General features: G+C 42.9%; 1 long non-coding RNA gene across 1 annotated transcript; it reads left to right on the top strand.

The window, feature by feature from the left end:
- Positions 1-1119: 1119 nt before the first annotated feature.
- LOC144611569 (uncharacterized) lies at positions 1120-10399 on the top strand. The gene is made up of 2 exons (XR_013549542.1): positions 1120-1361; positions 8394-10399. It is a non-coding gene; the product is annotated as an uncharacterized LOC144611569 (long non-coding RNA).
- Positions 10400-11821: the final 1422 nt, after the last annotated feature.

The raw sequence follows: 11821 nt of genomic DNA on the forward strand, positions 1-11821 counted from the left end.
CTGGAGAACATAGATAGGTGACGTTTTCGAACTCTTGAGACCCCAACCCAAAATGTTATCTATCCATATTCCCCAGAGATGCTGCCTGATCTGCTGAGTTACTCCAGTACTTTGTCTTTTAAATATTGTTATAGTACCTGCTGTGGCAGCTCATCCATCAAAACCTCAAAAAGATCACCCTCATCCTCCTGTACTCCAAGGAATAAAGGTCCAGCTTGGTCAACCTTTCCTGACAGCTCAACCCCTTGAAGCCTAGCAACATCCTTGTAAATCTTCTCTGTTCTCTTTCCAGCTTAACAACATCTTCTTACAGCAGGGTGACCAAAAGTGAACACAATACTCCAAATGCAGCCTCACCAATGTCTTGCACGACTGTAACGTAGCATCCCAGCTTCTATACCCTGTCTGATGAAGATCAATGTAGCAAAAGCCCTTTTTACCACCCTATTGACGTTTGACGCCACTTTTGTGGAACTATTAACTACTTTGATCGCTCTGCTCTACAACACTCCCCAGGGCCCTACCATTCACTGTGAAAGATCTGCCATTGTATGACTTCCCAAAATGCACTACCTTGCATTTATCTGTATTAAAGTCCATTAACGATTCCACAGCCCACTTAGTCACTGCTACAATTTAAAAAAACCATCGTCACTCTCTACAATACCACCCACTTTCACCTCGTGTCATCTGCAAACTTACTAATCATGCCAAGTTTATTCACCTAAATCGTTGCTATAAACCCCAAACAGCAATGGGTTTAGCACCTACCCCTGAGGCACATCACAAGTTGTACACCTCCACCCTTCCATCACCACTCTTTGCTCCCTTCCATAAAGCTAATTATATATCCAGTTTGCCACAAAAAGCTGGAATAACTCAGCGGTTCAGGCAGCATCTCTGGAGAAAAAGAATTGGTGACATTTCAGTCTGAAAATAGAGATGAGGTGGGTTGGGGGGGGGCACAGCGGAAATAAACTGAAGGTGTTCTGTTTGGTTGTCAATGATGTTGTGTCTCACTGGCAGTAATGAATCAGGTAAAGCCAAGCCTATCTCAGTTAATATTGCAACCTGAGCCTATAGGCTATTGGCTCAAGGATTTCTAGTGACACATAAACACCTCAGATTGATAACACGTGACATCTCTTGCAATTTATCCAGTCTATTCTTACCTGAAGCTTGTATATATAGAGCTCGCAAAGACATTGGGTACTAGTTATCTGCTGCACTGTTAAAAATAAGATTGCAGTGAAGATCTATTTAAAACTTCCATCTCTGTACAACAATAAAGAAGAGCCACCTGATCAACGATGCTTCATCCACTGCAGAGAACGATAGTTGGATGTATCAGACTATTGCAGGTGAGAGCCGAGAGGAGATTTTTGAGTTTGACGAATTTGTCTGAAGTTTTAGATAGTGTGAATAAAGACCCTACATTGCAATGTGCTCAGCCAGCTCACAGAAGAAATTGCAATATGCTAAACAATGTAAAGGTGATATAAGATGATTGCTCTCCCTGAGACCACATTTCATTTTGAACTAAAAGGAATGCATTGCAATCTCTTGAATTATAAATACAGAGCAGAAAAAAAGCTGCTGTTAAGAGTAACATTTCATTGTATTTTGATGATCATGTAAAAAAGGTAGTTTTAACACCATAAAATATTTATGAATACCTAACAGCATTTTTTGTAAGATGGAATAAGAAAAAAAAGCTTTTCACTGTGACAAAATAAACTAAACAAAAATGTTTAAATAAAATTTAACTGATGATAGCCCTAAAATGAAAACTTCCTTTTTTGGATTTGATTTGTCACTTTGCCATTCAAACTAATAATATCAATTTTATGCAGTTGTGGTCCATTTTTAACGAGCAGATATTTTTTCTGAGCAGATATCAATATTATTTTTTCTTAACCTCTTCCTTCTCCATAAAAAAGAAAATGCATTTTGTGTTTGATAAAGATTTGGGTTTTTCGAAACTATTGGTAACCGATCATAAAAATCTAACCATATTTAATTGAAATTAGCTGCATTTAACAACTCACCAGTATCGAGAAACTGGTAGAGCTTCTCTCAGGGGTATGGGGAGAAGGCAGGAACGGGGTACTGATTGTGGATGATCAGCCATGATCACATTGAATGGTGGTGCTGGCTCGAAGGGCCGAATGGCCTACTCCTGCACCTATTGTCTATTGTCATTCTCAGTAACGTGGCCACACATCAATGCCACAACTTTCAATGTAGAAAATTAAATCACATGATATCTGTTTACTAGGAATGGTATCCTATAGGCATTCGGTCTAAATGGCACAAAATCCTTCATAAATACAAGTAAATTGCTGGAATCATCATGCCACGGTATTTATATATTAATATATTAATATAGAAGAAGGTTAAGAGGATCTGACATGGACAACACACATTGCCGTACTGGTGGGTAAGGCAAAGCAGCGCCTTTACCACCTTAGACAGTTGGGGAAATTCAGTGTCTCTGAGGATCCTTCATTGCTTCTACTCTGGGGCTGTAGAGAGCATCCTGTCCGGCAACATTACAGTCTGGTTTGGGAACAGCTCTGCCCAGGACAGGAAGGCCCTGCAGAGAGTACTGCGTTCGGCAGAACACACCATGGGAACTACACTCGCCCCCCTGCAGGACCTATACATCAGGAGGTGCAGATCCAGAGCAAGCAAGATAATGAGGGACCCCTGCCACCCCAGTAACGGACTATTCCAGATGCTACGGTCAGGCAAACGCCTCCGCTGCCACGCTGTGAAAACGGAGAGGATGAGACGGAGTTTCATCCCACAGGCCATCAGGACTGTTAACTATTATAACTCCAGGGACTAAATTTTTCTTTTCTATATTAATTTTAATTTATGTGCTGTAATTGTAATTCTTTTTGTGCACAATCCGCAGGCATTGCCACTTTCATGTCACTGCACATTGTGTATGTGCATGTGACAAATAGACTTGACTCGACTGGGATTATGGTGCAGTAGGTAGAAAATGAGAGCCTTCCGTGTGTGCAAGATAAAGTCAGCTTCCAAAATCACAGTTTAATTGTTGCATTCACAGAACAGCACTGGAACATGCCCTTTGGCCCTCAATGTCTGTTCTGAATATGATGCCAAACTGAACCAACTTCATCTGCTTTCCCCTTCATTCCCTGCATCACCACATGCCCTTCATGTAGAGACGGCAATTAATCTATAATTCTATATTATTCTATATTATTCTATATAATTATATATCATTCCCTGCATCTCCACATGCCCTTCATGTAGAGACGGCAATTAATCTATAATTCTATATTATTCCACTGTCTGGGATTCCTGCATTTGAGCTGCTTATTTTAATGTTTAATAACCAATACTTAACTGCTGCTGGATGCATTAAAAGTAACAGTAAAACACTAAATGCATGTAAAGAGTGAATCTAAAATTAATAAACTCTCATCCAGTAAAACAATCAAATCTAACTAAAATCAAAGGTATGAAATTACTAAAAATGTACATCAGTTCTGTTTGCACTGAAAATAAGAATGGTCAGATTCATGATTTGGCGATGTTCTCTAACTGAATTATAAACTAATGCTGTACACATTTCAAACAACTGGAAGCTCCACTATAACAAGTTACTAAAACCCTATTAAGAATATATTTTGTGCATTGGCTTTGAGATAAGATAGAGTTGTTGATTTACTTGGAAGATTTAATCAAATTAAATGATCTTTTCAATATAACTTTATTTCTCATCAGATGGTACAATTATTGTACGACTCAGAAATATTACAGAGCCCAGCACAAACTATCAACTATTGTTCTGTTGGCCAAATGCAGCAGGAATTCTGCACAAAGCAAGATTTCACAAACAGACATTTAGATTAATAATCATTCTGATTTTTTAATGTGGCTGAAAGAAAAGTGGGAGTTTGGTCACTAAATCTGCTTTTTAAACATAACATGATTATTAACATCCAAGTGAATTGCAGGTATTTATTCACAAACTGCTGGAGTAACTCAGCAGGTCAGGCAGCATCTCAGGAGAGAAGGAATGGGCGACGTTTCGGGTCGAGACCCTTCTTCAGTCTGAAGAAGGGTCTCGACCCGAAACGTCGCCCATTCCTTCTCTCCTGAGATGCTGCCTGATCTGCTGAGTTACTCCAGCATTTTGTGAATAAATACCTTCGATTTGTACCAGCATCTGCAGTTATTTTCTTATACTAAGTGAATTGCAGGAATCAGTGGAACAATTCACACAAGATGTGTTACCTTCCCCTGTTCAGAAACATTATTTTTTTAAATAAGTATGTTTAATCCGAACACATTTGAGAAGGAGCGCAATAATGGCCTGGAATGCAATAACGTCATGTCTGAATGTTCCCCCCACATGTAGAATGGAATATGATTATTCAGTGGGTTGGCAGACAACCATAGCCTCTGCACATTAACAATCACATCTCCTCTCATCTGCAATCTTGTTTTCCAAGCTAGACCGATGACCATTGAAAATATTATTGATGAACAAACTGCGAAGATTTGATGTTGATATTGATCACGTTACTTTGTGAAAGACGCACTGAACTCACCTTCTTTACCTGACAGTTTGTAGACCGTTTAGCAACATGCTCTCACTTTGAAGAAGTTTGTAGACAGTGCCTGCCGGGCCCTGGGGAAATTCCAGGCAGAAAGCCCACCAAATGTTCAGCTAGAACTGTGAAGTTCCATCATTGATCTTCTATTGTGGAAGCTTATGGACCCCTCTCACTATCGTCGGGACAAAATATACCACCATTTGCTTAACAAATCTTGTAATTTAATCATGATTGCCTGGGTCTCCTTCTCCTACGCAGCCGACAAGCGCGACACCAGGCAGTGAATACAAACAATCCCGGAGTCTACTTTCAGGGAGTTCACCTGATCACAACTGACCAATCATTCGCTCCAGTCAATGGCCAAATCCAAAAGCAAATAGAGCAGACAAGAAAAGCAAACAAATGTCAACACACAATCTGGATTTGTCCAGATAGCCAATGGTGTGTGGGAATACACGGGCAGAATTTGTAAAATGGCCCACGCTTGTAAAGTGTCAACTGAGGCACTGTACACTGTATACTGCTCGTTTCATGCTGCCCTTTGCCAAGATTGGAAAGGAATACAAGTAGGTAGATAGTCCAGGTAGACTAAAGGGAATACAGGTAGGTAGATAGTCCAAGTAGACTAAAGGGAATGCATGTGATGTGTGGTGTGTGTTGCCGGGGAAGGGAGTGAAGGTGGAAGGAGGTTGTGCATGTGCTGTTGTTCAAAAGTAGACTGGAAGTCCAACTGAGGGCAAAATTAGGAGCCTCTGGGTCAGGACAGAGCCGCTGAGGAGGTTTGGGTCAGAGGTGGGTTTATAGGTAATAGATAGTTAGGGTTTTAATGAGGTGGATGGTATGAGGAGGCAGCAAAGAATTAAGCTTAGAAATTAAGGGCACTTGTTTGCAGCTGGATTTCCTTTCTCATCTCCAGATGCAGGGACCTGCTCAGTGTTGCTGTAGCGGTCTCCTATGTGTTGTCTTTATCTACACAAACTATGTGGACCATGCATGCATGAGGACTTGTTGCGTATGATGCACAGTCAGTGTGCTGAGTCACAAAGGAAGCCTGGATCCATGAAGATTTGTCAACTTTGTGAAGGAGATTATAGATAGTTCATGTTACAGTCAGATTTGAAATGAAATTCTGGTGGATTACATGCGTGAATGTTGTGCCAATAGAATTTCTGGGTCACGATGTCCATTCTGCATATCAATTCCATTGGAAATTAGCATCAAAACATCAGATTTTGAAGACCGCGAAATGTAATATTCAGCATGGCCAAAATATAACTTGCTTCTCAGCCAAATATAACAAAATGCTGCAGATCTGGAAGTCAGAGAAACTGCCGGTATCCCTGATGATCACACCTGTGGGAATTGTGTCCTACACAATTACAGCTCCTTAAATACCGTGTTGAGAAACCGGAGCAGCAGCTGGATAATGTCAGGGCTATCGCGAAAATAAGAGCTTCTTGGACGGGACGTACAGTTCAGTTTATTGTCACGTGTACCAAGGGACAGTGAAAAGCTTTTGTTGCGTGCTAACCAGTCAACGGAAATACTATACATGATTGCACTCGAGCTGTCCACTGCATGATAAGGGAATAACATTTATAGCAAGGTAAAGCCAGCAAAGTTCGATCAAGGATAGTCTGAGGGCCATCACAGATGTAGATAGTAGTTCAGTTCAGGACCGCTCTCTGGTTGTGGTAGGATGATTCGGTTGCCCAATATCAGCCGGGAAGAAACTGTCCCTGAATCTGGAGGTGTGCGTTTTCACACTTCTGTAACTTTTGCCCGATAGTAGAGGGGAGGAGAGGGAGTGACCGGGGTGAGACTGGTCCTTGATTATGCTGCTAGCCTTGCCGAAGCAGTGTGGGGTATAAATTTAGTCAATAGGTTGGTTTGTGTGATGGTCTGGGCTACGCCCACAATTCGCTATAATTTCTTGCGGTCTTGGATGGATCCCAAGCCATGGTGTGATGCGTCCCAATAAAATGCTTTCTATGGTGCATCTGTAGAAGTTGGTGAGAGTTGTAGGAGACATGCCGAACAGTGTAAGGTGGTCACACCGAGGGTACGGCAAGATAGAAGGTGGGTGACCGTGTGGAAGGGAATTAGACATGGAGTGCAGGTGAGCCCAGTGGCTCCACCTCTACAAATCAGGTGCACCCTCTAGGGTGCGGTTGGGGAGGATGACACATCAAGGTTGAGCAACGGTGGCAGGCAGGGCTGGGACTCCAACTCCTGCACTGAGGGTCAGCAGGGAAGGGCATTGTCAGGCAGGGCAATACAGATGGGCGACTCGAGAGTTAGGACAGGAGATTCTGCAGCAAAGCCGAGACTCCGCTGCCTCCCTGGTTCCAGTCCAGCAGCTGCATGATATCCTCAAGGGGGAGGGGAACAGCTGGAAGTCGTTGTGCATGTTGGCATGTAATGTCTGGTTGGAAAGGAAGAATCAGTAATTGTGATGAAACAGTGTGTATTACTGCAATTCTCAGGTGTCACTGAAAGGCTGGAATTTATTGCCTATCATAATTGCAGTTGTTTAAGGCAGGGTCCTCCATAATGCTATTGGAGAGGGAGTTCAAGGATTTTGGTCCAAAGACGGAGGGGCAAGGTCAATGTCTGTCCAGGTTTTGGAGGGGAACTTGCAGGGAGCGCTGTTCCAATCCACCCACTGTTGTTGATTTTCCAGTAGCAGTTATGATTTTGTGAAGTGGGTTTGGGATGTCCCAGATGAGTATCTGCAATGGATTTTGTAAATGATGTGCATTGCAGTGACTGTGTCTGTGGTGGATGGTGGATATTGTACTGGTTTGTCCAGGATAATGTTGAGCTTTGAGCGTTGTTGGAGCTGATTTATCTGGTTGAGCCGTGTCCACATTCTGTGCCTTGGTCCTTTACCTGTTTTAATGGTGTTATGATACCACCGATAGACTGGTTATTTTGGAGAACAGTTAAGAGTCAACTACGGCGCTGTGTTTAAACTAGTGACATATAAGACAGACCAGATTGTTCTTTATAAAGACTATTCATTTTATTCTTGATGATTCTTAGCTGAACTCAGAGCTGGATTTGACCACATGTCTCTGCGTTGTTAGTCAAGGCCTTTGGGTTACCAGCAAGGCAACATATCCAAGTACAGCACCAGCGTGGACCTCTGTACTTTTATACATATCTGCACAACAAGTAAGACAGTGTTTTCCAAGTGTGTGGATGGACTGCATTTTTAAAAGCCAACATGTGTGAGTCCCTCTCTTCCCCTCCTCCTTCCCAGAGCTCCCTCTATCTTCCTGTCTCCACCTATATCCTTCCTTTGTCCCACCCCCGACATCAGTCTGAAGAAGGGTCTCGACCCGAAACGTCACCCATTCCTTCTCTCCCGAGATGCTGCCTGACCTGCTGAGTTACTCCAGCATTTTGTGAATAAATCGATTTGTACCAGCATCTGCAGTTATTTCTTATAATTTATTAATTATACAGCAGAGGTCAATTCAAAATCAAATTGAGTTGCAATTTTGGAAAATAAATGATCAGTGGAATGGGGTGGATGATTTTTTCACGTCTGCTTATTTTGTTACAAATTAATCAGGACATCAGTGCAAAGAGCCCTGTCCTTACCCTGGAATGACCAGTGGCAAATGTGCAGAATTTGAGATTTATACAATCCGAAACCAAGAGCTTGCATCAGACTGGCTTCCTGCATTATACTCAACTTACTTTTATTGAAAATATTCTAATTTAAATGTGTAATTTTTTGCACAGCTAAAGCAACTAATAATTCGATATATATATTTTGTTTTTCAGGCTAAAGCTACTGGCAAATTGCCCCCGTGTGGAACAGATGCACTGATGCAAGGCTCAGCACTATTTCTTGGCACATTAGGCTTCAGCATGTCTTATTACAGTACACGGCAGATGCATCTCCAGCAGAAATCATTTTAACTTTGAAATCGGCCTCTGTTGAAGTGGATGCTGCCTGTTTACAGTTGAGCAATGAAGTTGACACTGTGACAATTGTCATGAGATTGCATCTCGGATCGGACACAATGGCTTGAAGTTTAAAACGCAAAAACGCTATTTCAGCTGCTGCAATGATCTGTGCCTGCTAAAGCAACGACCTTTAGCCAATATAGAGTGTTTGCATTCTGAAATGTTGTGCTGTTTGTAATTACACACTTGAGATGAGAATTTAGGGTTAGCTGTGCTGGAGTTGGCTGTAAAAAGAAAGCAGAGCCTGAATCATCTTTCACATATATTGTGTAACTAGTCTGGAATTTTTTCAAAGATTCAACTGGACTCTCCTCTAAGGACTGCAGTAATATTAAAATAAATAGAATAAGATAACTAGTTTAAACAAATATTTGCCGTTGTTAGATGAAAATGAGCATGATGGCAGAGAGAATGGGCTAAATGCACCAGAAAGATAAATTCCGAGCAATAGTAACATTAACTTGTCTTTACGTCTTTTTTGTTAATTTTAGTGTGTTTTAAAATGTATGTGTTAATGTTCTCTGGTTGGTTTAATGTGGGGGGAGGGGGTCAGGGGAAACATTTTTCAATTTCTTACCTTGCTGGAGATGGCGATTGTTTTCCGGATCATATCTCCAGCTGCCCTCCGGCCTAACATCATGGAGCTGGCGGCCTTGATTGAGACTGACTTTGAGCCCCACTGTGGGGCTGTGGACTTACCATCAGAGCCTGGGATCTCTTGCCAGGGATCGATGCTCCAACCGCGGCCTGCGGAGTCCAACATCGAGGAGCTCGCAGTCTCGGGTAGAGACCGATGTTGGGAAGCTCCAAGCCGCACGAGTTTTGATCAACTCTGACCCGGGGTCCGATCGCCCGGAGCGGGGGAGCTGAGATCCCCCTGATGCAGGAGCTTGATCACCTCGATACCGAGGGCCCAACCGCTGGCTACGGGAGCCAAGATCGTTCCATCAACGGAAGGCTCGAGGCCCTCGACCGTGGGAGCACAAAGAAGGGAAGAGATTGAACTTTTTTATGCCTTCCATTACAGTGAGGAATGTGGAGGAGTCACTGTGGGGGATGTTCATGTTAAAATATACTTTCTGTGTTTTGTTGCTTTTTATAGGTATGACAATTCAAATTCCTCGTATGTTGCAAAACATACTGGCTAACAAAGTATGATTATGATTATAAGAAAATAACTGCAGATGCTGGTACAAATCGATTTATTCACAAAATGCTGGAGTAACTCAGCAGGTCAGGCAGCATCTCGGGAGAGAAGGAATGGGTGACGTTTCGGGTCGAGACCCATCTTCAGACTGATGTCGGGGGTGGGACAAAGGAAGGATATAGGTGGAGACAGGAAGATAGAGGGAGATCTGGGAAGGAGGAGGGGAAGGGAGGGACAGAGGAGCTATCTGAAGTTGGAGAAGTCGACGTTCATACCACCGGGCCGCAAACTGCCCAGGCGAAATATGAGGTGCTGCTCCTCCAATTTCCGGCGGGCCTCACTATGGCACTGGAGGAGGCCCATGACAGAGAGGTCAGACTGGGAATGGGAGGGGGAGTTAAAGTGCTGGGCCACCGGGATATCAGTTGCGTTAATGCGGACCGAGCGCAGGTGTTCAGCGAAGCGATCGCCGAGCCTGCGCTTGGTTTCGCCGATATAAATAAGTTGACATCTAGAGCAGCGGATGCAATCATGATTATGATTATTATGAAATCATGTTGGATTAAAGTTAAGCTTTGCTGGGTTTATGTTTTCTCTTTTTTTGGCTTATTTTCTGTCAGTAATCACTGGAATGGTTTAAATATGAACAAAATAAAGATAATGTTGTGCATTACTATGTATTTGATATTTATTTCGAGAATGCCCTTTATTAATTAGCAAAGTGCAGCACCAAGAATATTATGGGAAACAAATCGTGATTGGCATAGTTGTCTGGGAGAATGTACCAAATATTTAACAGAATAAGTAACTTCAAGTGATACTGGCAGCTGGAAGAAGCAAGGTGGAGAGGAAGAATCTTACCAAAACATTACTCCACATGAAAAAACAGGTTACATTTTGCATTACAATTAAATTCCTTCTCGTATCATGAAAATATGATTTAATTGCAGTAAACTCAACTTTGCAGTAAACTCAACTCAAATTGCAGTAAACTCAGTGGTCTCAACTTCCACTGCTTCGCCGATGATATCCAGCTCCTCATCTCCACCAAGTCAATCTCCACCACCACACACTCTACACTGACAAACTGCATCACTGAAATAAAATCTTGGCTTCAATCAAATTTCCTCAAACTCAACTGCAACAAATCTGAAATCATCATCATTGGTCCAAAAATGCTCACCAAATCCACCCAAAACTTCATCCTCAATATTGATGGTCTCCCAGTATCCACCTCCCCTCACATCCGGAATCTTGGAATCATCTTTGATCAAACCCTCTCCTTCGACAAACACATCACAAAGACAGCCTTCTTCCACCTCAAAAACATTGCCCGTCTCCGTCCATCCCTCTCCTCCACAGCTGCAGAAACCCTCATCCACGCCTTCATCACCTCCCGTCTGGACTACTGCAACAGCCTCCTTCCTCTATGGCGCACCCTCAAAAATCATCAGTAAACTTCAATACATTCAAAACTCCGCTGCCCGTCTACTCACACACACCCCGATCCGTGACCATATCACCCCCGTCCTTTACAAACTCCACTGGCTCCCCATCCCCCAGAGAATCCAGTACAAAATCCTCCTCATGACCTACAAAGCCCTCCATAACCTGGCCCCATCCTACCTGACCGACCTCCTCCACAGGCACACTCCCACCTGCACCCTCCGCTCTGCTGCTGCCAATCTCCTATCCCCCCACATCCGGACCAAACTCAGATCCTGGGGGGACAGGGCTTTCTCCATCGCTGCTCCCACCCTATGGAACTCACTACTCCAAACCGTCAGAGACTCCTCCACACTCACCACATTCAAAACATCACTGAAGTCTCACCTGTTCAGTACTGCCTTCAACCACTGAAGGTCACCTCACCTTCTGTCTCCTTTCTCTGTTCGTTTACTTATTTATCTATTTATTCACTTCCCTATGTTCTCTAAATCCCTGTAAAGCGTCTTTGAGTATATGAAAAGCGTTATATAAATGTAATGCATTATTATTATTATTATTATAAACTACTAGCACAAGTGTGCTCGTTGGGCCCGTCCTCGAAGGGTTTCCATTGTAACCGGGAGGGGAGGGAAGGGGGAGGGAGGGA

This window comes from Rhinoraja longicauda, chromosome 40 (genome assembly GCF_053455715.1).
Source record: "Rhinoraja longicauda isolate Sanriku21f chromosome 40, sRhiLon1.1, whole genome shotgun sequence".
Classification (NCBI taxonomy): Eukaryota; Metazoa; Chordata; class Chondrichthyes; order Rajiformes; family Arhynchobatidae; genus Rhinoraja; species Rhinoraja longicauda.